General features: G+C 42.9%; 1 protein-coding gene across 7 annotated transcripts in view; it reads left to right on the top strand.

Moving 5' to 3' along the window:
* NRG3 (neuregulin 3) overlaps positions 1-26,923 on the top strand; it is a 1,029,780-nt gene that overhangs the window by 104,682 nt on the left and 898,175 nt on the right. The window contains exon 1 of one of the 7 annotated variants that reach the window (XM_075000088.1): positions 3,810-3,831. The exons of the other annotated variants lie outside the window; for them this stretch is intronic. The gene's annotated coding sequence lies outside the window, so the exon portion shown is untranslated. Of the gene's footprint in view, positions 1-3,809; positions 3,832-26,923 lie in introns of those variants that run through there. 7 annotated transcript variants of the gene reach the window in all.

A 26,923-nucleotide genomic window follows, 5' to 3' on the forward strand; every position in this document is an offset into this window, starting at 1 on the left:
ATAAGAAACCGGTGCTAAAAGCGATTGTCCAAGAGGGCTACGCGGCCTCATGAACAGGAGTCCAGATTGCCCTGGATGTGGCAGACACAGCAGCATGCTCCACAGCCACAGCATGGTAATGCGTAGGGAATCATGGCTCCAGACATCCGGCATTCCCGGAGATCTGCAAACAAAAATCGTAGACCTTCCATTTGATAAACAGAAGTTATTCACAGATTCAGCTGACTCGGTCCTACACTCCAGCAAGGACTCGAGAACCACACTTAGGACCCTGGGTATATATACCCCTCTGTACAGGAGGAAGAAGTTTTACCCCCAGCAAAGGCGCTACGCTTATCAACCTCAGTATATGCAATACCAACGGAGTTATGACCAAGGGTGCCACCACCAGCAGCAACAGCATAGGGCCCCCAGACGACACCCCCAGCAGGGTCGCGCACCCTTAGGGCAAGCCTTGAGACAGCAAGTTTGACGGGTATGTCGAGGACTGCAATATCAACACCATCCCTCAGTGCCAATCCCAACACGTTCCACCATCGGCTCAAACCGTTCTACTCTCAATGGCAAAACATCACCACAGACAAATGGGTACTGGAGATTATAGCCGCGGGATACACAATCCCCTTCCAATCACTACCTCCATCGAAACCACCCACCCAGTCCTCCTTCAAGGACCCCTCCCACGAGACAAGATTAAAACAGGAGGTGGATCATCTCATGTTCATAGGGGCAGTGGAGAGAGTTCCGGAACAATTCTGAAGGAAAGGATTCTACTCCCGGTACTTCCTAACAGAGAAGACGACGGGGAGCTGGAGACCAATCCTGGACCTACGGGCCCTCAACCGGCATCTGCGCAAACAGCATTTCAGGATGATTACAATTGCCTCCATACTTATGGCATTTGGACGATGGAGACTGGTTTGCAGCCCTCGACTTGCAGGATGCGTATTTTCATATAACTGTTCACCTGGCACACAGACGTTTCCTCCTCTTCACAGTAGGCAGGGAGCACTTCCAGTACAGAGTTCTTCCGTTTGGTCTCTCTTCAGCACCCAGAGTGTTCACCAAAACACTGGTGGTAGTATCAGCTTACCTACACAGACAGGGTGTGTTCATTTTTCCATACCTGGACGACTGCCTACTGAAAGGGGCCTCAAAGGCAGAGGTCCTATGCATGATACACGTCACTACACACACATTCACCTCATTGGGCGTAGTTATCAACCTCTCGAAATCAAAGACTGAGCCTACGCAGAATATAGAGTTCATAAGGGCACGCATAGACTCTACTACATCAAGAGTATACCTGCCCGAGGCCCGTTTCCGCACCATCAAATCCCGGTACAAGTGATGATGTACAGCCCCACGGTGCCAATCCTAACATGTCTACAACTGTTGGGGCTCAAGGAGACCACCACGTTCATGGTACAGAATGCCAGGCTGCATGTGCGGGGCCTGCAGCATTGGCTGGCGAGCGTTTACAAACCAATAGTCCATACCATCCACAAGGCAGTATCGCCCACAGCGGAGGTGCGCAGGTCTCTGGCATGGTGGGCAGATCCCAAGAACTTACTAGTAGGGGTGCCCTTCCACCAGTCACAAATCGTGATTTTTCTTACGACGGACACATCCCACATGGGATGGGGAGCACACAGTGGCGACAAAGTAACTCAGGGGCTATGGTCCCCCATGGAAAAGACATTGCACATAAACATACTAGAACTCAGAGCAGTGTTCAACGCGTGCAGACATTTTTGGAAATACCTGCATGGCAAAGTAGTCGGGATAAATACCGACAACACCACCACCATGTTTTATATCAACCGGCAAGGAGGGGCCAGATCCTGTGTGCTATGCGCAGAGGCAGTCCGGTTGTGGAACTGGTGCATTGCCAACAATATAATGCTGAAAGCCTCATACCTACCCGGTGTCCACAACGTGAAGGCGGACCAGCTAAGCAGGCGATTTGTACTCACGCACAAGTGGCAGATCCGCGCCAATCAGCTCCAACACGTTTTTCACAAATGGGGAGTTCCCCAAATCGATCTGTTTGCCACTTACAATGCCCTCAATACTGCTCCAGCACAGGCATAGGACAGGGATCCTTGGGGGACGCCTTCACGGTGCCATGGAAGGGCCCTCTACTTTATGCGTTCCCTCCCACATCACTCATTCACAAGGTTCTAGAGAAAGCCAAAAGAGAGAGAGCATGCATAATACTGATAGTCCCAACCTGGGACCGACAGCAATGGTTTCCTCTACTTCTGCGCATGTCGTGCCACCCGCCACTTCCCCTACAGGTAGTGCCAGACCTTCTCATGCAGGCTCAGGGGTCCATACTGCACCCACACCCTCAAAGACTCCGCCTACAGATGTCGCTAATCCATGGCTCAGCACCTCAGAGAGCACATATTTGGAGGAAGTGAAACACGTTTTGGAGTCCAGTCGAAGGACTTCCACCAGAAGAACTTACGCGCAAAAGTGGAAACGGTTCTTCATCTGGTGCTCTTCCAAGCAGTTGGCCACTCAGGGTGTCCCTATAACTGCAATTCTAGACTACCTGCTGGAGCTAAAACAAGACGGACTCTCCCTATCTTCTCTAAAGGTCCATCTTGCTGTTACATCAGCGTTTCAGCATAAAGAGGAAGGACCAACTATATTCGCCCATCCTATGGTCACACGGTTCTTAAAGGGGCTGATAAACCTGTACCCACCTCGGAAACCGCTATCGCCATCATGGAATTTGGACTTGGTCCTCCACATGCTGTCAGGACCACCCTTTGAACTATTGGCCACGGTACCCCTCCAGCTACTTACCTTGAAAACAACCTTCCTTCTCGCCATCATGTCAGCCCGCAGGGTAAGCGAACTTGCAGCAATAATGGCAATGCCACTCTGCACAGTATTCTCAAAAGAAGCAGTGATCTTACGATTACACCCGGCTTTCCTTCCAAAGGCTTCCTCGGAGTTCCACATCAACGAACCAATAGTATTACCCTCATTTTATCCTAAGCCTCACAACTCCAGCAAAGAGGCGCGGCTGTACCTACTGGACATAAGGAGGGCGTTGGCCTTCTACATAGACAGAACTAAGCCCTTTCGGAAAACGGACAGACTCCTGGTGTCTCTCGCACCCAGGTCGAAAGGGGAAGGCTTATCCTCACAAAGAATTTCAAATCACATCGTGTCCTGCATAAGATTGTGCTATGAGCTCAGTAAGACCCCTCTGCTAATTCCGCCCAGGGGTCACTCCACCAGAGCAATGGCAACGTCAACGGCCTTCTTCAAAGGCATCGCGTTAGAAGACATCTGCAGAGCGGCGACTTGGTCATCTTACGACACCTTTGCCAAGCATTATGCCGTGCACCGGGTGCTCTATGAGGATACACGCCCATCAACAGCAGTCCTATCAAGGGCAAGCTGCACATAAGCGGACACCCACCTCCTTAATTGGGGTCACTTCTAGGTAGTCACCTACTGTGGATCACCCACAGGGACCACTCGAAGAAGAAAGAGAACTTACTCATCTGTGTAGTCACGATGGTTCTTCGAGATGTGTCCTCATGGGTGCTCCACCCCCACCCCCATCCTCCCCGCTTCAGAGCTATGTTTTCATGTTTTTCAGAAGCATCCGGGGCGGTTGGTCAAGGAACTGGCGGGGACCGGATCGCGCATATGACCGAAGGCGCGCAAAGGGCTGGCGCGCATCAGCTCATGTGCGACCCGACAAAGACTGCTAAAGATTTCCGATCTGCGGTGCTGGGGCGAGCCCGCCACCTACTGTGGAGCACCCACAGGGACACATCTCAAAGAACCATCGTTACTACACAGGTGAGTAACTTCTCTTTCTCAGCATTCCCTCTGTAAACAATTGTTAAAATTCCTTTTCAGTAAAACACAGACTTTCAGGTCATTAACAGAATGGTCCACTCCATTAAAGTGCTGGCTGACAGGTTTGGGAGTTAAGAGTTTTTTGATGTATGTTTTTTGTCCATTCATTCTTTGTCGAAGAGTGTTTGCAGTCTGTGCTATATACATAGGGTGTGGGCATTGTTGGCACATGATGGCATATATGATGTTAGTTGAGGAACACGAGAAAGAGCTAGTGATTCTGTGAGTAACCTGGTTAGGTCCAGTGATGGTATCTCCAGAATAGATATGTGGACAAAGTTGGCAACGGGCCTTGTTGCAAGGAAAAGTTCTAGGATTGGTATTATTGTGATATAGCCTGTGGTTGTTAGTGAGAATCCTCATCAGGTTGGGAGGTTGTCTGTAGAAGAGAACAGGCCTGTCACCTTGGGCCTCCTGGAGTGTGGCATCCTGATTTAGGATAGGTTGTAGGTCTTTATTGATGCGTTGCAGTGGTTTAAGTTGGTGGCTGTAGGTAATGACCAGTGTGTTCTGTTATTGGCTATTTGGGGCCTATCTTGGAGTACTTGGTTTCTGGGTATTTGTCTGGCCCTGTCCATTTGTTTTTTACAGTACAAATCAACAATGGCTTGATCAGTGCCACACTCTACCAGAAACCCACTGACTGCTAACCTTACCTACACATGTCTAGCTTCCATCCTGTACACACAACATGATCCATCGTTTACAGTCAAGCCCTTAGGTACAATTGCATCTGCTCTGATCCTACTGACAGAGACCAAAAACTACAAGACCTTTACCAAATATTCATAAACCTGAATTACTCACCAGGAGAAGTAAAAAGCAGTATATAAGTAAAGGGTTAACTATATGTGTGGTTGCAATTAAATAATGAGCTGTTTTCTCAAAGCCTGCCAGAATGGTTGATAAAACATTGTAAAACCAGAAGTAACAATTAATTACTTGACTGGGCAATTACACATCTGCTAAGCCTTTATAATTCCATAAACCTAATCAGTTTCATTACAAATCAATGGAACATAACGGGGGAAAAAATCCAAAACTTGTTTTTAGTTATACTTGTTACCCAGCTTGTGTAGTAGTCTCTCAAGCACATATAAAATCTTTTTTAATTGGCACCGTTCATTTAAAAAAAATAACACCCTACATTTTCAATTTTGTTTCTTCATAAATCAAACAGTTCTCTTCACACGGTGTAGGGTTTACTTAATGTATATCGTATGGTTTCATTGGCACCCTTTCTATGCCATTTGACCTTTTTTATTGCCACTCTCATTGTTCCATGTGTCTGAACCATCACAGAACTGGAAGAAACCTCAAGAAATCATCAGTTCTAGTCCCCTGCTCTCATAGGAAAAACGAGGACCAACTAGATCATCTATGGCAGATATTTGCCTAACCTGATCATACAAATTTGCATTGATGGAGATTCCTTAGTCTGTTTGTTCCAGTGGTTAACCACGCTAACAGTTAGAAAGGTTGTTTGTTTGTTTTCACTAATGTCCACCCTAAGCCTTTCTTGCTGCAATGTAAGCCTAGGCTTTCTCCTGCTTCTTTGAAGCAATCTTTTAGGTACTTGTAAACTGTTACCATGTCCTCTCTGTCTTCGTTTTTTCCAGCCTAAACACAGACACTCCTTTCATCTTTTCTTCATAAGTCATGTTTTCCAGACTTTTAATCATTTTTGTGGTTCTTCTCTGAACTTTCTCCACTTTGTCCACATCATTCTTGAGAAGTGGCACTCAGAATTGGAAATAGTACTACAACTGAGTCCTAATTAGAGTGGCTGGATTATGTCTCACAAAAGGTCTTACAATACTCCTGCTAATACCTCCCACAATGATGTTTCATTTTTGGTCCCCCCCCACCCCCTCATGTATACTGTTGACTCATATTTAGCTTGTGGTCCACTATGACAGTCAGATCTCTTTCCAGAGTACTCTTCCCAACATAATACTTTCTTATTTTGTATAAGTGCAGCTGACTGTTCCTTCCTAAGTAGAGTGCATTGTTTTTGTTCTTATTGAATTTTTGTCGTCTTTACCTTAGACCATTTCTCCAGTTTGCCCACATAATTCTGAATTATCTAATGCTCCAAAGCACTTACAACCCCTCCCAGAGCGGTACCATCTCCAAATGTAAGCGTACTCAGTATGCCACCATTTAAATCATTGATAAAGATATTGGACAAAACTGGATTCAGCAGTGATCCCTGAGAAACCTGACTCATTATGCCCTTCCAGCATTACTGTGAACCATTGATTAGTACTTTCCAGGAACAATTATCCAATCAGTCATGCATCCACCTAATAGTAGCTCCCTCTAGGTTGTTAATGAGAAGGTCATCCAAGATTGCATGAAAAGCCTTACTGAAGTCTCAGTAAGCCACATCTACTGCTTCCCCATCCACAAGGCTTGGTACTTTGACAAAGATAGCTATCAAGTTAATGTAACATAGTTTGCTCCTGACAAATCCACGCTGACTATTACTTAACTTATTTTTTTCTAGGTGTTTACAAACTGGTTCCTTAATTATTTGCTCCTTTATCCTTCCTGGTACAGAGGTTAAACCATGGTATCCTCCAAAATATTCATAAAGTTTTAACAGCTATGCTTGAATTTTAAAATTTTAAATATCTTCTTTTGAATTTTTTTCACCACAATCATTAAGGAGTAAGCAATCTGAAGAGAAAACAATTTTTTTAAAAAAGATCTGGGCTCAGTTCTGCAATTCTAACATTAGCAAAATTCATATCAATATTCATAAAAGTTCTTCAGGAATAAGACTGCAGGGTCAGCCCTTAAAGTATGGCAAAAAATCTTTAATGTCATTTAATCATGGGGTCTGATTCTGTTCACTTACACCACCATTAATCTGTCATAAGACTGCCAACATAATTGGTTTTACATTGATGTAGCTCCAATTTGAGACTGGAATTGAGTTCAGTGGCTGTAAGCCTTCTGTGCTGCATTATTTTTATATGCCTCACTGCATAAAGATTATAAAAAGTCAAACAAGCCTATCATATGATGAACATTTTACTGAGGAAAGCGTTCACATGGTAAGAATAAAGGTAGTCCAGCTTTCACAATATACATACAAAAAAGTAGCACCCAGACAAATCTACGTTTGATGAAATACAAAAGCATGGCTGAAAGTACTGGTAATTACTAGGAAGGCATAATGGTTTTCTCTCTAATTCTTGTGAGAGTCTCAAGGCACTTCAGGCTCACTTTTTTTTTTTCTTAAATAGACTTTTGGTTATATTTACTTCACAATCTGTATCCTATACATAATTGTATAGAAAAATGTGATTTCTATCTGCACAACAACATTTATGGGACTATAACTCGTCTGTTGCCACAACAGTAAAACAGTTACTGTATGTTTTGTTTTGTTAGCATAACATCTATATTTCTGTTGTTGTGTTCCTATCAAGCTGCTGGTGAATGTGGAAGATAAAATCCTACTGATAGCTAAGGGAATTGCTCTTATAGCCCAGACTGTAGTCCTGTGCTTTGGACCTGGATAGTATAACAGTGAAATTCAGCACCTGAATGTATTCACCTAAATTAAGTGCTTGAAGAATTGGTGCATAAAACTCCAATCCTGTAATTAAGTCTGTGCAGCTGGAAAACCAGAACATTTCTAGATCCAACAGTAACTAGTTTGACAATTTTACTTCATCTTTACATTGGGTTTAGGGTGATATAAATGTTTGGGTAATTTTTGTCCAAAGCGTATTCACTGCTAAGTATTTAAGCCATTAGTCAGCACCCACCCACACAAGCACCTACATGTGTTCTCTGCGACTGCTCTAGGACTTCTAGTCTCCCTTCCTCTCCCCCGCACTTCTCCTACACCACTCCATTTCAAGACTGCATTTAGATAATCCCCAGGTTTCCAAGTCTCATACCTATCGCTCATAAGGTTGTCCTTTTTGTTTGATCACTGATTAATTCCGTGGTTAGAATTATGCTTGTTCACCTGCATTAACCTGGCAGCCAGTTCTTCCTGGACCACCCTCCTGCCTAAAAACTGCTTGTTAATCATTAGCATGGAATACACATCGGCCATGTCTACACTAGCAAGTCCTTTTGGAAATCAGGCCCTCTTCCAAAACAACAAGTGGAGCATCCACACACAAATGAGCTCTTTCAAATTCCTTTTGAAAGAACGCAGCATCTTCTGGAGGCCCTCTTCCTCTCCCAAAGGAATAAGAATCTTTCAGAAAAAAATGTGTGTGGGTGCTCTGGGGGCCCTTTTTTCAAAAGAGCAGTCCTTATAGTGCCAGATTTTTCGATCCCTGGCCCATTATTTTGAAGGAGCAGGAGCCGTCAATGCTCTCTTTCTAAGGAAAAGCTTCTGGAAGAGATCTTCTGGAACATCATCTTTTGAAAGATCACTGTAGTGTAGACATGCCCTTAGAGATCAGCACTCAAAGGAGAAATTAAAGTTACTTACCTGTAACTAGAAGTGCTTCAAGATGCGTGGTCTCTATTGTATTCCATTACCTGCACTTCCTTCTCTCTGTTTCAGATCTTATTTCCTATGTAGGATGAGGAACTGGAGTGGAGGCTGTCCACATAGCCCCTTTCTTTACTGCGTTTGGCGCTTGAGAAGAACTGCAAATGTGCAGACCAATAGGTATTATTGGCTAGAAAACTCTGAACTTCGGTACCTGGTATGTGGAATACAAATAAGGACCACACATCTGAAAGAATATCCAGTTACAGGCAGCAAACCGCCATTCAAACAAATCACGCACTTTCTTCTTATCTGTTCGCATACAACATGCTTAAAGGAAAATGAATAATTGCCCCAAATCTCTTCCTGGGGCATCTCAGAGAGGAAAGAATGGAACATCTCAAATTGTACAGGGAAGTTAACTTAAAATTTAATTCTTCTTACTGGTGAGGCACCTACCTATTGCACAGCCTCAGAAATATTTCTTCTGTTAATAAACTAGCTGAACAACCCCTTTAACCGCTGGAAAATCAGCGAAGCATAAACAAGCCCATTATGCATCGTAACATATATTGGCACGAGGCTTGTGTCGGCAGCTTTGCTGATGTGTTTTTGAGAGAACTAGTAGAGCCAATAGAGCACTTAAGGGGTATTAATTTTTCTCTTTCCACTTCCATAACAGGGAACATCTCCCGCTTCATTCTAAAATTGCAGGTCTACTCATTGCTGATACCACTGATAGTAATAATACTGCTTTTATTCTTACGATGGGCAATAGTACAAGGTGTGAGAATAGTTCCAAACTATTTTGGAACTACCCATAATGGTCATACAAACTTCTTCCTAAAATACAGCTGCACACATATTAGACTAGTGAATGAAATCTACAGGAAATCTACTACAGGTTGAACATCTCTAGTTCAGCACACTGTCACCTCGCAACATCTGTTGAATGATTTTAGTTAGACAGCTGACCACGTAGCATGGGTGAGGCCAAGTATTGCTGGTCTTATGGCATTTGTTTAGAGCCACTGGTCCTGGCTTTCCATTTTCTGTGCTGCTGTTTTGCTGTAATTTTCCCCAATAGCTCAGTGGTTTGAGCATTGGCCTGCTAAACCCAGGGTTGCGAGTTCAATCCTTGAGAGAGCCATTTAGGGACAGAGGAAGGAAGAACAGGATGGTGCTTTGTCCTGCCAAGAGGGCAGCGTACTGAACTCTGACCTCCAAAGGTCCCTTACAGTTCTATGAGAGGTGTACTTCCATATAATTATCATCTAAGAGCCCAGTAAGCAGTGAGAGTGTTGGTAATGCTGCTAGGAAATATTGACCTCCTGTGGTTCAGCAAATTTTCATTTGGTGCTGGTCAGGTCCTGAGGGTGCCAGAGTAGAGAGGTTCAACCTGTCGCAAAAACAAAGACGACGATGATATCTTGATTTGAGGATGCTCAGACTTTGCTTTTGTTGTCCGTTTAATGGCTGGAGCAGGTGCCACAGGTTCAGAGTGGTGTGATTAGGTATTTGTATTATGATAACATTTTAAGACACCAATTAAGAGTAGGGACATTTGGTGCTGGGCAACATACATATAGTTGATAACAGTCTATACCTTTAAGAATGTATAGACTCAATACATGAGCAAAGTATGATTATTCTTATTGTTCAGAAGAGGAATAGGGAAATAAAGTGATTTGTCCAAGGTCACACAGCATCACACTTTAGCGATAGGGACTGAAACAGGTATTCTGTGTCCCAGTGCTGTGTCTAAACACAAAGCCAGCATTCATCCTAACAAGTATCAGGTTCCTGAAAAGTGGTGATTCTTGTCCTCTGAACAAGAAGAATGTTGAAAAACAAAGGTTTCTTCATACCAAACTCTGATATGAATTGTAAAGAAATAGAAGCAAGGCCAGGACACAGGCATGAAAATGATGATAAAGAATAAAATATGAACTAATAAAAATTCAGCTTGTAAAAGTTAGACGTGTCTTGTCTGTCTGAATATATTTTAAGACAAAAAGGTGTACTTTTAAAATCAAAATCTTTAAGCCTATCCTTGCGTCTTGAGGTTAGCTTCATGATCTTTCCCTTGTCAATCATATATCAAAAATAAAAACAAGGTTTTACAAAGTTGACTGGGATCAGAAGTGCCCTGGGATTATTTTAGGCCCTAGTACAGCTACATACTTCAGCATGTAGGCTGTGGAACTACTCATCTATGGGAAGATATGTGTATATATGTTAAGCACCATGTGGAATCATGGCCTTAAATACATGCTATACAATTTCAGCATAATGTTGGCACAAACAGAATGTTAACCCCTAGAGTTCAGAACTCAGAAGTTATCATTACTTCAGATTCATTTACTTCGTTTGAAAAAGCATAATATGACTTTTGGAGCTGAGAACAGCAACCATTATGAGGCTTGCAATAAAATTTTGAGTTAATATTCTGTTTTCCTTCATAAAGAACAACCATTTAATCGGTTGTATCGTTTGGGTCTTTCTGGCAATTCACATAGGCGTATGCCACAATAAAACTGTCAATCTTTAAGGTGCCACTGGACTCGTTTTGTTTTTTTTGGTGAAACAGACTAACACAGCAAGAGCATCTGGCAAATTCTTGCCTGTTTGCAATGGTGCCAACAGCCACGGCAGGCCAGGGGGCAAGGTGGTAGCGGGGCATGGCTCTGTGCCTCAGAAGGGGTGGACACAAATGAGGAATGGGTGGGACCTAGGGCATTCAGCCCTCAGCGCTGACCAGATCATGGTGCTGGATACCACTCCCGCACAATTACAGGTGCTGCAGCAATTCTAAAGGGCCCACTTTTTGCCAATGATGCCATGCAGTCCCAATCTGGATGAAAACACATGTTGATGTATCCCCATTTTCCACAGAGTGGAAATTTATATTTTCTCTGAGCAGCAACTTATATTATTATAACTCCAGTTAATATTGTTATCCACATAAATATTCATTTCTTCTTTCTGTCCGATAGATCCTTCATATGAGCAATATTATGGTTCAATGAGCAGCATAATTTGTATTGTTTAGTGCATGCTGATACTTGTATGATCTGATCCAATGCTCACAAAGTCACTGGTGCAGCCAAGCCCTGTATTTCCAGCCCAGTTTAAGCCATTATTAGAATGAGCACATGAGATCCTGCTTTCACACCAGAGATTCAACTGTCTAAATTGAAAATTAGAGCTTTTTCTATATGCCCAGAACTAGTTTGTACTTTCTCTTCTTCTATGCTTTTAAACTGAACTCTTATTCATACAGTGATGAACTCTACCTTTTTCCTAAGACAAATTCAAACTCTGATCCCACGCAGTCAGACTGTGACAGCAGCTTTATCCCAGTTCTTCATTGTGATTAGTGAAACTTAGAAGAAAATACATCATAACAAAATGGGTTAGCCCTGTAATGTAATGAGGAACCCTGTGACCATGCAGGGGTTTGGTTTAGAGTGTAATTCATGAAATGAACCGTCCATTTGTTCTCACAGGTGTGGAAATTGGACCTCCAAAATGTGCTTAATGATTAATAGCTTTGTGCTGGCCTCTGTACTGTGATGGGATAGTGGGTGGGAAATTTTCACCTTGAATAACTAGATTTAAGATTATTTAAGCCCTTTACCACTGCCACAACCAGACAATGATAATGGGAATCTATGTAATCTGTCAAACAGGTTCTCGGTATTTTTCCTCTATTTCTAATTAGACTTTACCTCCTGATATTTTTTCTCCCACTCTGTGGAATGCACTCAGCAGATGAATTCTATGTACTCTCTGAAAAAGGCTAACAGGTCAGTGTAACTCTGAAAGGTTTGTAGTTCCTTAAGCTTCCACTTTTTAAAGCACGATAACCACTCAAATCCCACTAATGTCAATGGGCTTCAAATCATACTCCAAATCCAGTATGGTTGGAGAGAAAAATAAATCAATCAGAAATTGCAAACTAGAGCTAAAGTATCTAATCAAGAAAGGATTATAGATGAAAGAAAAATTTAAACCAACTTGGTGTGAAATACAGTCAGGTAAATAACTGAATTGAGATCCAAACCTTTTGAAAGCACTGACTCAGGTGGTTTAGTAGAATAATGTGTGTATCACACTGCCAAATGAAAGAAAGTTAGGAACAGATACTTGAGTGGGTTTATGGGAAACCTGAAATGAGAGGTAGGGTTAAGATGTAGTTTTGGGGAAGAGGGATCACAATGCCTCTGCAAAATAAAGATTGAAAACTGAAATATTTACAAAATTAAGAAATATAAAACATAGAGAAAAGATACTAAATGACTTATTTACTATTTCCTTCTTTCTTTCATTTGAATTCTGTTTTATAGTATGCCTGTGGTTGTAATATGGAATAATCGTTTCTTCATTTGGTTAAATCTTTGTAGGATATAGTGTTCTGGTTTATCAACGTATGCCTTATGGTAGTTAAAGAAAACTAATTTTCAACTAGCATTTGAGGTACATGTTAAGGCACCAATATTCCAGTGTATCCAGTTGCACATTAACAAGCTAAATATGAGTCAACAGTGCGATGCTGTTGCAAAAAAAGCAAACATGATTCTGAGATGCATTAGCAGGACTGTTGAGACCAAGACACAGGAAGTCATTCTTTCTTTCTACTATGAGCTCATTAGGCCTCAGGTGGAGTATTTTGCCCAGTTCTGGGCACCACATTTCAGGAAGGATGTGGAGAAATTGGAGAAGGTCCAGAGAAGAGCAACAAGAATGATTAAAAGTCTAGAGAACTTGAGCTACGAGGGAAGACTGAAAGAACAGGACTTCTTTAGTTTAGAAAAGAGAAGACTTAGAGGGGACAACATGATAGAAGTTTTCAAGTACCTAAAAGAGGGTTACAAGGAGGAGGGAGGAAAAATTGTTCTCCTTGACATCTCAGGATAGAACAAGGAGCAATGGGCTTAAAACTGCAGCAAGGGAGGCTTAGGTTGTACATTAGGAAAAAGTTCATAACCATCAGGGTGGTTAAACACTAGAATAAATTGCCTAGGGAGGTTGCAGAATCTCCATCACAGAAGATACTTAAGAGCAGGTTAGATAGATTTCTATCAGGCATGGTCTAGATGGTGCTTGGTCCTGCTGAGAGGGCAGGGGACTGGACCCAAGGATCTTTTGAGGTCCCTTCCAGTCTAGCATTCTATGCTTCTTGATGGTGCTGTCTACACACGCAGTTGCTCCAGCTTAACTAAAGGTGCATTTAAAACCAATTTATTTAAGTGGTGTAACTTTGTGTGGGCAGAACACTTTACTGTTGATTTAGCTCAGGTTCATAACAGTTTATCTTGTCCCTTGTAAATTTTCAAGGGAAAACTCACCACTGTAATCAATTTTAAAGAGATCGGTATATGTCTGCATAGGACTTTCAGCCAGCTTAACCAGTTAAGTTTAACTAACTAATCAGTGCTTCCCCCAAACCCTATTCTTCTTTCCCCCATCTCCGAGCAGAGTTTTGCCAGTGCCATGAAGCTTCCATTTACACAAAGTCAGTTCACATACATGCAGTAAAGATTTGTTCATTTAACAGCTACGTTTTTGGAGAATAGTATCTGCACTGAGTTTGCTCAACCCCAGGACTGTAAGGACTGATTTGATCTCTCACAGCAAGTGTATCACGGGCAGGAAATGAGAGCAAGGAGAGTGTCCTGTTGTGTGAATGCCCCCATCAGACAGCATGGAGGAAGAAACAACTTGACTCAAAGGCCTGGGGACTAGACGTCCCATTGTTAAAGGGACAGACCCATATTTAAGCCTTCCTGCAGATGTCCCCACTTTTTTTTTTTAAAAAATGGGCCAGTTACCCTGTATTTTCTCTCTCTCCCCTCCCGTCAATACTAGTGGGTCCCTTGGCTGGTCTGCTCCTTGCTGTCCAGCTGCCTGCCTACCAGTGGTGACGGTGTGGGGGATCCAGTGGCTGATGATGGGTTTGGGAGTGCAAGGCTGGTGGATGGACACAGCTGCAGCATATGGGGCTGGATGGTCCCTCTGCGGGTTCAATGCAGTCCCTGCTGCAGTGCTGCTTCTTGTCCAGCAGGAGCCCTCCATCTCTGTCCTGTTTCCAGCCAGCACTGGCTACTTGCTGCAGTGGTTGGTGAGTGTGGGCTGACAGTGTGTCACCTCTGCTGCCCAGCCATCAGCCCTTTCCAGGTTTTCTCTCTCACTGTCCTCTCCCTGATGTGCCCATTCACCCAACCCCCTTGCTGCTGCTGCATATCCCCATTGGGGTTGTGCCCCAGTCCCGGCACTGTCAGATTATTCAGCCATCTAAAAGGCTAGCTGGTGGGCTCCTTCCTTCCCCCACTGCCTCTGGCTGGGCTGGTACCCAGGGAAAGCTCAAGACCTTTGGCTCAGTGTGCTGACTGTGCCAAAGCCCTGCCTGTGCCAAAGCCCTGTACATAACTGGCATGGAGCAACTTCTCTGCCCCTCAGCTAAGCTCTGAAGTGTCAGGGGAGGAGGTTGTTTTGCACCCCAAACCTGCAGGCTCCCCAGCAGCTCCCTAGGCAAGGGTGTAGTGCCTAGTATACACACAGCCCCCACCTTAGGTCCTGTACACAGCGTCCTGGGCTGCTCTGTCCCTTATGTCCCATCCCATATTGAGCCATCTCTCTGGCCAGGTTTACTGAAACCACTGCAAACCAATACTCTGAGCCCTGGAGCACAATGCAGTCTTATGGCTTAACCCTTTCTGCCCCACGCTTTAGCCAGGGGATGGGAGGTGGCTGGATTATGTCAGTGGCCTGCAGCATCTTAGAAATAACGAAGTCCTGTGGCACCTTATAGACTAACAGATGACACAGATCTTTGCCCACGAAAGCTTAGGCTCCAAAATATCTGTTAGTCTATAAGGTGCCACAGGATTTCTTGTTGTCTTCAAAGATACAGACTAACACGGCTACCTCTGTGACATCTTGGACATGTTAGCTGCCTTTCTGCACTAGGCAGGCTGGAAGTAGCAAGCTACTTCAAACCACAGGGGAGGGGAACGGGAAGGAGGAGATGACTTCTGAAATACATGTCAGGTTATCCCTACCCCAATCCCCACCTCTATGAGGCTGGAAGTGGCTGCCATCTCAACTCTCCCACCCAGTGCTGAAAGGCTGCTGCTGGCCATGCTCTGGTGTGAACCCTGACAAATCTGTGGGGCATGGGCGGTGACCATGCATGCTGCCCACATGTTGCCTCAAGGACCTACTATGCCAGGTACCCAGGCAGGCAGGTCCATCCTGAGGGCCCGCCAGGTATAGAATGTGGAGTGCATTGGGCAGGGAAGGTTGGGTCAGTTCGATCAATCACCACCATCCCCAGGAGAGAGGTATGTGGGAGTGAGTGTGGTGGTGGGGGGGAGTTTCCCCCATGAAAACCTTAAAGATAAGACAGTAAAGAAAAAGATTCCAGCTATTGAATATTACTTTTAACAGGGCTTCAGTCAATTTGATGGAATGTTTGTTATCTATAATTCTTATTGATTGCCATGGAACCCATTTGAGTACATGTAATTTTACCAGGTATCCCATATTCAGCAGAGAATAACAGGGTCACCCTAGCTCTGAGTTACTACACAGAATTCTTTCACAGGTGTTTGGCTGGTGGGTTTGGTCAAAATAGTCATAGTCTGAGTGACCCCCATATTTGAGGTTGTGAAGGAATTTTCACTGGATCAGATATGCAGAGACCATAGGGGTTGGGTGATCAAGGATGCCTTCATCTGCAGCATGGGGCATAGGTCACTTGTTGGTTTCAGCTCGTATCAATGGTGGATTCTCCATAACTTGACATCTTTAAATCATGATTTGAGAACTTGAGTAACTCAGTTATGTGGCCTATAATATGCAGGAAATTAGACCAGATGATCATTATGGTCCCTCATCGTGCCCTGTGTGTCTGAGTGAGACACACCTGCCCTTTGGCTTGCTCTTGGACTCCTAATCCCAGCTCTGATCCATGTCTCTGAATCCTGGCCTGATTGCGATTCCTGCAAGTGAGTAAGAGAACTTTGTTTGGGGAGATAATTTTGTTGTGCCAATGGAAGAACTCCCATGCACATTGGCTGCATCTAAGTTAAGGCTGGGGCTGTGCTGGCACAGATATGTTAACATATGCTCTGTAGTGCAGACACACCCTCAGCTTTCATGTAAAAAGTGTTTCAAGTCCTTACATTTAAAGAGAAAAAAATGGAAACATGAACTGTGTGTGTCCTCCAGGCTCAGAAAGCAAAGACACACAAAAACCCCCAAATTAATTATTTCTCTTTAGTCTCATTATGTTAAGCCAGTCTTGTAATTTTTTTTTTTAAATTTGTTTCCTGATATTGGTCGGCCTGAGGTTGGCCATGCTCCCGGGATGAAGAATTTTGCACTGACATAGCATCTCTCAGGGGACTAAGTTACATTTCTGCTATTCCTGGAAATTAAGCAGGCGGCAGGAGACTACGGAGTTAGTAGAAGCTTGTATAATTTCTGGCTGACACAAGCAGTATATAGATACAGTATGTTTTGTTCCTGGGAAAGTAACAGGTTTCTTTGTACAAAGAGGTATATGACCACTTAATGCAATGGGTGCTAATGATTGTCCAAATGCCATGCCTCAGGGTTTTCCTGGACATGACCTCCTTTTTGGTCCTCCAGTCTCCATCCAGGCAGGTATCTAAAATATAAAGAGCTTCCTTGAGAAACAACAACCACTTCTTCCACAGAATTTATGAGACAGGGTCTACTGAGAAATACTGGCTGTGTTGGACCTTGGCATCATAGCGGAAATCCCGTGTGCAGTGCTGCTCAGACTGAGGGTCCCAGCTCAAAAAGGAATGGCAAGGTAAGTTTAGGAGAGTTGCTAGTAGGATCACCATACATTTGGGTTTTCCACCTATGACCTCTTATTTAGTCCTGTGATCTCTGTCCAGGCAGACTTCAGAAATATGGAGGAAAAAACAAGTCCATATATTTTTGTAATCCTGTGGTCAAAGCTGGGTGGCTGTAGGGGAGGCTGTGCTCGGTCCTCCAGACTAGAAAACATAGCCACTGCCAGCGGAAGCTCAGAAGAAAGAGTGGCAATACCATAGCTTGCTATACTTCCTTCTGAGCTGCTGGTGATGGTGGCACTGACTTCAAACCTGGCTACTTCCCACCCTTTCAATCCTCCCAGTTGCCATTAGCCCATAAGTCAGCAGTGGCTGGCAATGCCTGGATTAACCCTTTGGTTTCAGAGCTAGTGTGTAGGAACATGCACTCCCATAAGAGGCTCCCTTTGAAACTCCTCTAGCTAGAGCAGTTTCTGCAGGACCGGTGGGGAGAGATACCAACACAGACTAGTGTGGGCTTCCAATAGCCTGTCAGAAGCTGCCTGGAAGGGGCAGCCCCAAAAAGCCCCAGGCAACCGATAACGGGATCAGGTGGAGTGGAGATGGTGCACCACCATGTCTATGGTGTTCTCATGTCTCAGTGGAACAAGGGTGTGTCTGAGGCCCAGGAATCAGGGAGCATTAATGGCAACTGGCAACCTAGGATGACCTCATCTTCCTCTCTAGTGATATCCAGTGTCAGACCTACCACCCCATTGATGTCTTTTGTGGATTTTATTTGTAGGTGTGTGTCAATCCCCATTCATTATCTCAGTAGCTTACTTGCGCTTTCTGGATCACACTGTTGTTCCAGTGGTTTCTTTAGGAGTCTAAAAGCTACACTTGTGTCCCTGTGGGTCCAGGCCCAGGAGCTCTATCCAGCTCCTGTTGAAATAAACACAACTATTGATTTTCAGGAAAGTGGGATCAAACGCTAAACCAGACAGCTTTTGAGGTACTACCATGTACACTATGGTTGTCTAACAATAGCTTTAAAAATAATAGAGGAATGCAGCTGAGTCCAATGGAGCCAGATATAACTTTCAAACAAAGCCAACATTGTATTTCTTTGTTGTTTTGTTTTAAAGAATGTTTGATTTCTTTGTTTCCAGTGTAGAGCAATAAGATTCAGAAAGCCTAGGGAGAATTTTCAAACGAAGAGAAAACTGCAGCTGACCAGAGAGACAGAAGCAGGAATAGAAAGAAGAAATTGGCAAAACAGAATTTTCATGAAGCCCTCAAAGCATGTTATCTCATTTCTTCCTGATTTGTCAAAGAGAACTAAATTGATTGAATTAGTTATACAGATAAGAAATTATTGCTTTAAAACCTATCCTCACATCTAGATTGCTAAAAGAATCCTGTAAGTCTTCTGTATTTGTCATTATTTAGTCTGTGTTTTACGATACACTTCTTTCCATGAGGACAATGAAAATTGTCTAATTTTATTTCATTTCCTGATTCTCGTGCACTACTACTACTTAATAGCCAGCCCTCATCTTTTATCACCTATAGATTTGTCAGCAGTTTACAAAGGAAGTAAGCTTTATTATCCCCATTTTGCTGCGAAATTGTGGAATGGGGTGGCAAAGTAAATTTCTTTAAGACACTTACAAATCCAGAGAAAGAGCTGGGAATAGAATCCAGGTCTCTTGAACCCCAAACCATTTCTCCATTTCCTAGGCCATAATATTTCTCTGCCAACAGGGCTGGCTAATTTTTTCCATTCTTTTTACAGGTTAATGTTAAACAGAACTTCCACTTAGCCAGTTTTAATTCCTGGAAACGTGCGCTTTCCTACAAAATCTTTCATTTTTTTTTTTGTCAGAAACCCCAAACTAAACATTTTGGCTTCTAGTGCTTTGGGAGTAGTCATATATTTTATTTATTTATTTATTTGAAATGTTCTCAGGGTGGATACCTTTTGCCCAATTTTTATCACTGGAAAAAATACAGTTGGCTTAAGATTCCAAACACAACATTTAAGAATTTTTAAAAATTAGCTCATTGAAAAATAAATATTTTAATGGAAAACTTAGGGGAATGCTAGGTTGGATAATTAAATAAAAATCGGTACTGTGAACAGTTCTAAGCAGCAGAAATGTAGCACTTTAAAGACTAACAAAATGATTTATTTCATGATGAGCTTTCGTGGGACAAACCCACTTCTTCAGATGAATTTAATTTCCAATGCAGACGGACATATAAAAGTACATTGTACACAAACAATGCCAAATGAGATACAATCTCAACTATGCTGAACGCTATGCTGTCCAGAGTCTCAAAAATAACCCAGACATTATAATCAAAGCAGCTGACAAAGGGGGTGCTGCTGTCATCATGAATAAGTCAGACTATGAACAGGAGGCAGCCAGACAACTCTCCAACACTGCATTTTAAAGACCTCTCTTCTCTGATCCCACTTTAGAATTCCAAAAGAAATTACAACTACTACTTAAGGAACTCCTTGCTGCTACTCGGGACCTTATTCACTCAGACACACCATCTGAGCCGCAACCTGGATTATTCTATTTACTTCTCAAAATCCACAAACCTGGGAACCCCAGATGCCTTATTATTTTGGGTATTGACACCCTTACCACTGGACTATCCAGTTATGTGGACTCCCTCCTCAAACCCTATGCCACCAACATTCCCAGCTATCTCCAAGATACCACTGACTTCCTGAGGAAATTACAAAACATTGGAAAAGTTCCTGACAACGCCATCCTTGCCACCATGGATGTAGAGGCTCTGTACATTATTATTCCACATGAAGATGGATTACAAGCGATCAGGAATATCATCCTTGATGTCACCACAGCCAGTCTGGTGTCTGACTCCTGTAACTTTGTTCTTACCCACAATTATTTCCGAATTGGAGACAATTTGTACCTCCAGATTAGTGGAACTGCCATGGGCACCCGCATGGCACCACAATATGCTAATATATTTATGGCTGACCTGGAACAACAATTTCTCAGCTCTTGTCCCCTACTACCCCTCCTCTACTTAAGATACATTGATGACATCTTTATGATTTGGACCCATGGTATTGAGACTCTAGAAGAATTCCACAGAGACTTTAACAATCCACACCCCACCATCAACTTATGCCTCGATTACTCCACGCAAGAGATACATTTCCTGGACACTACAGTACAAATCAAGGATGGCCTGATTGGTACCACACTGTACCGGAAACCCACTGATCGCTATACTTAACTACACGCTTCTAGCTTCCATCCTGCACAAATAACCAGATCCATTGTTTACAGTCAAGCCCTTAGGTACAATCGCATTTGCTCTGATCCTACTGACAGAGACCAAAAACTACAAGACCTTTACCAAATATTCATAAACCTGAATTACCCATCAGGAGAAATAAAAAGACAAATGGACAGGGCCAGATGAATACCCAGAGACCATCTACTCCAAGATAGGCCCAAAAGAGCCAAGAACAGAGCACCACTAGTCATTACCTACAGCCCCCAACTCAAACCACTGCAACACATTATTAAAGACCTACAAGCTATCCTTAATCAGGATGCTACACTCCAGAAGGCCCTAGGTGACAGGCCTGTTCTCTCCTACAGACAACCTCCCAACCTTATGAGGATTCTCACCCACAACCACAGTCTATACTGTAGGAACACCAGTCCTGGAACTTTTCCTTGCAACAATGCCTGCTGCCACCTTTCTCCACATATTTATTCTGGAGATATCATCACTGGACCTAACCAGGTTATTCAGAGAATCACAAGCACATTCTCATGTTCCCCAACTAACATCATATATGCCATCATGTGCCAACAATGCCCAGATGCTTTGTATATTCGACAGACTTCAAACTCTCTTAGACAAAGAGTTAATGGGTGCAAAATAGACACAAAAACACTCCTGATCCACAAACCTGTCAGCCAGCATTTTAATGGAGTGGGCCATTCTGTTAATGACTTATAAGTTTGCGTCTTACGGAAGAGGAATTTTCACAACAGTCTGGAAGGAGAGACTGCTGAACTCTTTCATATTCAAATTTGACGCATTAACACGTGGTTTGAACCAGGATGCAAATAGTCTGGGTCATTATAGGGGCTCCTGACTCCCCCGTGCCCCCCGCTTCTGCCCCACTACTCTCTGATTTGCTCACCTTGATCTTTTTTTCTGATTTGTCAACCTTGACTACTATTTTTGGTTCTCTGTGCCTTAAATATTGAGTCTGTTCTGGTATGGCTATGGTCTGAAGAAGTGGGTCTGTCCCATGAAAGCTCAATAATAATGTTATTTTGTTAGTCTTTAAAGTACTACTTGACTACTTTTTTGTTTTGATAGTATATAGACTAGCACGGCTTTCTCTCTGTATTGGAAATGAAATTGATCTGAAGAAGTGGGTCTGTCCCATGAAAGCTCATCACCAAATAAATCTTTTGTTAGTCTTTAAAATGTTACATTTCTGTTGCTTTGTTTTGTTGGAGTACAGACTAACAAGGCTACCGCTCTGTTACTATGTGAACAGTTCTGTTCTTCATTAACAAAAGCGTAGTTACTAAATTCATGCTTCAGGCTAATTGCCAAATTGAACTAATCCTATTAAGCTGAATGACACAATCTAACCAGCTGTGGGACCATGCAGAAGTGTTCTGGGTCTGGCTTTGCTGTCCAACTTGTCCTCTATCTTGATGTCTTCCTTTTTTTTTTCCTTTTCACCTTAGCATGGATCTTCATCTAATCCAGAATATTTTGATAATGGCTACTTTTAGAGAACTGCTGTAGCCAGTGGAAGGGATTATAGAACAATTGGTGACTTCGTTCACTTGGGAGGGCGGGGTGAGGGTTGCCTTTCTTTGGGCATCAGTGATAGTCTTTTCTTTACTTGGGCAGCAATGTACCTCATGCTTCTCCTGCATATGACAGCTCTACATATTCAAAAAGGCCCATGGTATTACAACCTTCTGGAGAACAGCTTTTCTTAGTGTGACAGGATATCTTAGCATTTTGGCAAAATCATTTGGGGAATAGATGTTCCCTGTGCTTATGTTCTTTTTTACACTCTCACCCATATTGTCTTTCTTGCCACCTCTATGGCTTATCTTTTCCTCTACTTTTCTGCTCACTAAAACAATACCACCAGTGAAAGCATTTTCCCAGGGTTTGGGGACCAGCTGTTGGAGTACTTCTGTTGCATTTTCGCTGATGTCCTCTTATTTACCTGGTACAACATAACATTCACATCTACACAGTGCAGTTCATGGAGGACAAGACTAGGAAGCAGCTGTAGAAAAACTGTCTGGTGGTGTCAGTTGAGTATGCCCTAAATGGGCTGGACAACACAGTCTTGAAAAGTGAGAGAGCCCTTTAAATACTATTTCCACAATTTATTGGCAGTGCTTCTTACTGAGTACTGGCACCTCTGCAGCAGTCCCTGGGGGAAGGGATGGGGAGCTCTCCTTTTTAAATTAAAAAGGCACTCCTTAGTGGAAAAACAACAAGGAGTCCAGTTGCTCTAGCTTTCATGAAATAAAACTCACTTCCTCAGATCTTGCAGAGAAAAGAAAAGGGAAAAAAAAGTAATAAAGAAAGGGATACAGAGATGGGAATGTGACATCAGGGCTAATTAAATCAGAGTGGAGGTGTCTCATTTCCAGTGACGATGAGAAGGTGAAGGGAGTGGAAATTACCTATGGTAATGTGACAACCACTCCAGGTGTCTGTCTAAGCCTTGTTTCAGGGTGTCAAATTTTCATAGGAATTCCAGCTCAGCAGTTTCTCACTGCAGTCTGTTTTTTAATTTTTTTTCCAATAGTGGTAACTTGTAAGTCAAAAACTTTATGACCAAAGAGATTGAAGTGCACCCCTGCTGGTTTTGTACATTTACCATTCTTAATGTCTGATCTGTGTCCATTTATCCTTTTGCATAGAGACAGTTCAATTTATCTGGTGTACACGTCAGAGGGACATTGTTGGCACATGATGGCATATATTTAGCAGTAGATGTGCCCATGAATGAGCTTTTGCTATTGGTTATGTCCTGTGATTGTGTCAGTAGGGAACGTATGTGGATAGAGCTGGCAATGGAATTTGTTGCAGGCGTTAGTTCATGGATTAGTTTTTGCTTCAGGGTCGGAGGCTTGCTTACAGACAGCACACTCTGTTGAATGTGTATAAAGTCACAGAAGCCTTCATTCAAATAAGCAAGCACACAGGCATGTAATTCTACCTGTCTAATCATGAGCAAGTGGTCAGATCCCTTCTCAAAGAATTACAGGTTGAACCTCCCTGGTTCAGCACCCTCAAGACCTGACTGGCTCCAAAGGAGGGAGTTTACCGGACCAGGGGAGTCCCCTGCCTCTGCCCCCGTCCAACCTGCCACTCCTCTTTGCCACCTTCTCTGCATCTGCCTTAGTCATTCCTATCACTCCTCCCTGCCTTCAACCTCCACCCTGCAGCTCCAGCCCTGGCTAGCCCCCATACTGTTTGCCTGGCTAGGCAACTGGACACCAGCCCCTGCCTTGTAGACGCTGGCTTAGGGCACTGCAGGGCCACCAGATCCTCTGCTACCATGGCTTCCAAACATAGCAGGGCTCCCAGCAACTGACCTTCTTGCCATTAGGCTCTCAGCTCCAGGACTCTTTGGTCCAGAAACATCTGTGGTCCTGGTTTTTGGTGGTGCAACCTGTATAACATTTCATAAGCACATACATGACAGTTCTACAGGAAGTCTTAAATATAAATAGGAACATTGCTGTATTGTCAGGTATGTGAACATATAAAATGTATTCATAACACACAACATTTTGTTGCCTAAGCAAAGAAGTATCTTACAGACCACAAGCTAAGTTGTGATTGTTTTATATTGGAAAGCATGCTTCTAATTTGCCCACAAAACTCAATGTCAAAGTCAAAATGAGAGAAAAATCAAATGAAATGGGAATCCAGGTGAAGAAAGCAGATCAGACAAGCTATCAGCACCGTAAACCACATTGATGGGTGCTTTAGCAAGTCCAGAAGTGTTAATTAACTGCCTCAGGAGGCTGTCTCAGAACAAGATATTGCTGCTGGAGTAATTTCTTCCACCACCTAATATCTGAATATTCTTATTGCTGGTGGAAGAGAAGTAGATACAAAAGCACCAACAATTGTTCTTTGCTCTTGCATTAGATTCACTCATTAAATAAAATATTATGCATCATTAATCTTTTTTTAAAAATGCAGAATATTCTTGAGAAAGCTATTTGAGATTCACCTTGAAACAACTGGCAATTTCTCTATGCACTGCACACCTGTACCCATAGCTGCATTCAAGATTGGGATATACTGGTTTAGCTGGCTAGTAGTAAATTGAGCTGGACTTGAATGAAAATAACCTTTGCATTTGGTTTTATTTTTTGTATGCACTGCACACGGTATAAAAATACCCAGCCTGATATTAATATACCTATAATGTTCACACATTTTAGAACTTAAAATTAGAAGACCATAATATTAAAGTACTGGTAGGACAGTAAATGTTGTCATATTGCACATACATTAGGTTTTCTATTTTCAATTAATATTTTAATGATAATTGTAATTCTTGTAGTAGACCTAGCCAAACTGTGTCCATTCTGTTTTGCACCAGCTTTTCAGGTTCTAAAATTTTGTTTTTATTCTGTGCTGGAATGAAGACAAAACCTTTCAAATATTTTTGTTTAAAAAAAAAGGTGTCAAAAAGGCTGTTTTGAATCAGAGTTTGAAATGTCAGACAGAAGGTATGTTCTTCCTACATCAAAGTAATGGTTTTCTCAATGAATTTGACAAAAAAAAATACCCCCCCACGCTATTTATTCAGCCAGCTACCCTTCTGAATTCACCGCAAGATTGGCAAAGGGAAGTCAGTGTGGGGCAGGGGTATTGTGCAGAAGAGGGAACTACATGTTCAGACAGCATGGCGGAGAGGGGCAGTAAGTAGGTAGCTTTTGGCTGGCTGGGAAGAGGGGAAGAGTAAGCTAAAGGAGGAAAGCAAGCAGTGTGACTGCACCTTTGTGTTCTGCATTTGCTGCTGCAGTTTTGTTTTTACCAAGATGAAACCAGTATCTCAGGAGCTCTAATTCTAACCAAGTAGCTCAGGAGATTATAGGGGCTGGGTGTTTTTGTTCTATACAAGCCTGTATTTCTCTGACTCTGGTGAGGGGAGAGGGTGGAGAATAAACAGAGAAAGCTGCCTGCTTTCCTCTTAGTCCTGGTTAGAGAGGAGGCAGGAGTCCTTCTATGGTATGAAAAGTGGGTTGGGGGGGTCTTAGCTCCCACCCCATTTCCCCCCCAAACGGGCCCCTTGGTTTTCATCCCAATTTTTTGTCATTCAATCTAAAACATCCCCCATTCTGGAATAATTCATTAACCACCAGGTGACAGAGTGTGTCAGCCTCCTTTTGCACCCTTCCTCCCTCTCTAAAAAGAACTTTTTGATGAAGTCTTCAGTGAAACCAAAATGTCTCTGTAAAAGGTTTTACTTTTGATAAATTTCATTTTGTTAAAAATGTTCTGACTGCCTCTAATTTATATCCTACAATATTCTGGATACTCGATATGGCTGAAGGTGACAGTCTATGATTTGTCAAGACATACTTCATAGTAAGTCTGGGAAAGATGGAGAATTGTTCTTTGAACACATACGGTTGTTTTAGTTCCCTTCTTTGACCAATATGATATTGTTTAAGCTAATTCAGTTTATGAGCAATCTAAATCTGGAGGTGCTAACCCAACTATTTATCTTGTTTAATTCCTTTTTATTTTCACTAAATCTTGTTTACTCGGAAACTACTGTTTTGTGAATATTTTAAAACAGCTCAGGCAAAATGTAGCCAAGTCCACAATTATTAAAAAGATAAAAGGCTTTATCAGAAAATGCAGATTCCTCAAACCCATCATAAATTGTGGAACTCCCTCAGGTTCAACTAACTTTAGTCAGATCACAGGTAGGGTTCCAGGGGAGACCAGCCTTCTAAGCTACATGGCTTCAGTACAGCTTGGCTGTGTGCACTGACCCAGGGCTGATGACTCAGGCTTCTAAAGTCCACGAGTCCAGGACAGCCAATCTATTAAATGATTTGCAGGTTTCTTTTTGTGGAATAAGGAGCATGAAAGCCCTGGAAGTCCCAGGTCTAACTAGAGCTCACCCTCCAGCTCTACAGTAAGGACTCTATAGGCCCTGAGGTTTCTCAAGGAAGCTTTTAGGCCACGTCTACACTACAGCGATCTGTCAACAGAAGTTACTGTTCAAAGATATCTTCCAACTAAATTTCTGTCAACAGATCTCAGCCACACAAGAAAGTGAATCGCTCTGTCAATTTGCTCTGTCAGAGAGCAGCCAGACTGCCTGCCCACTCTCTTGAGAGAACGGCCTACCAGAAGCGCAGCAGACAGGGCTGCCCAGTGACCCACAAGCCTTGTCTGTCAACAGAGGACCACCCCATATTGACCACCCAGCTTTTTTGACAACAGAATCTGTCCATAAAGGCATTCTGTTTCATGGGAGGTTGAAGCAAAAGGCTGTTGATCCCTTGTTGCAGCTGATAATGCTCTGTGGTTGCGCCTACATGCCTGTTTAGCATTTGTTGAACGGGAGAAGTAAAACAGTTGCCTCAGAACTGTCCTGTTTCAGTTGCTGGAGTCACAAATAAAATAACTGAGGTGGTGAGTGTGATTGCAAGGAGAA

Source organism: Carettochelys insculpta, chromosome 7, assembly GCF_033958435.1.
Source record: "Carettochelys insculpta isolate YL-2023 chromosome 7, ASM3395843v1, whole genome shotgun sequence".
Lineage (NCBI taxonomy): Eukaryota > Metazoa > Chordata > Testudines > Carettochelyidae > Carettochelys > Carettochelys insculpta.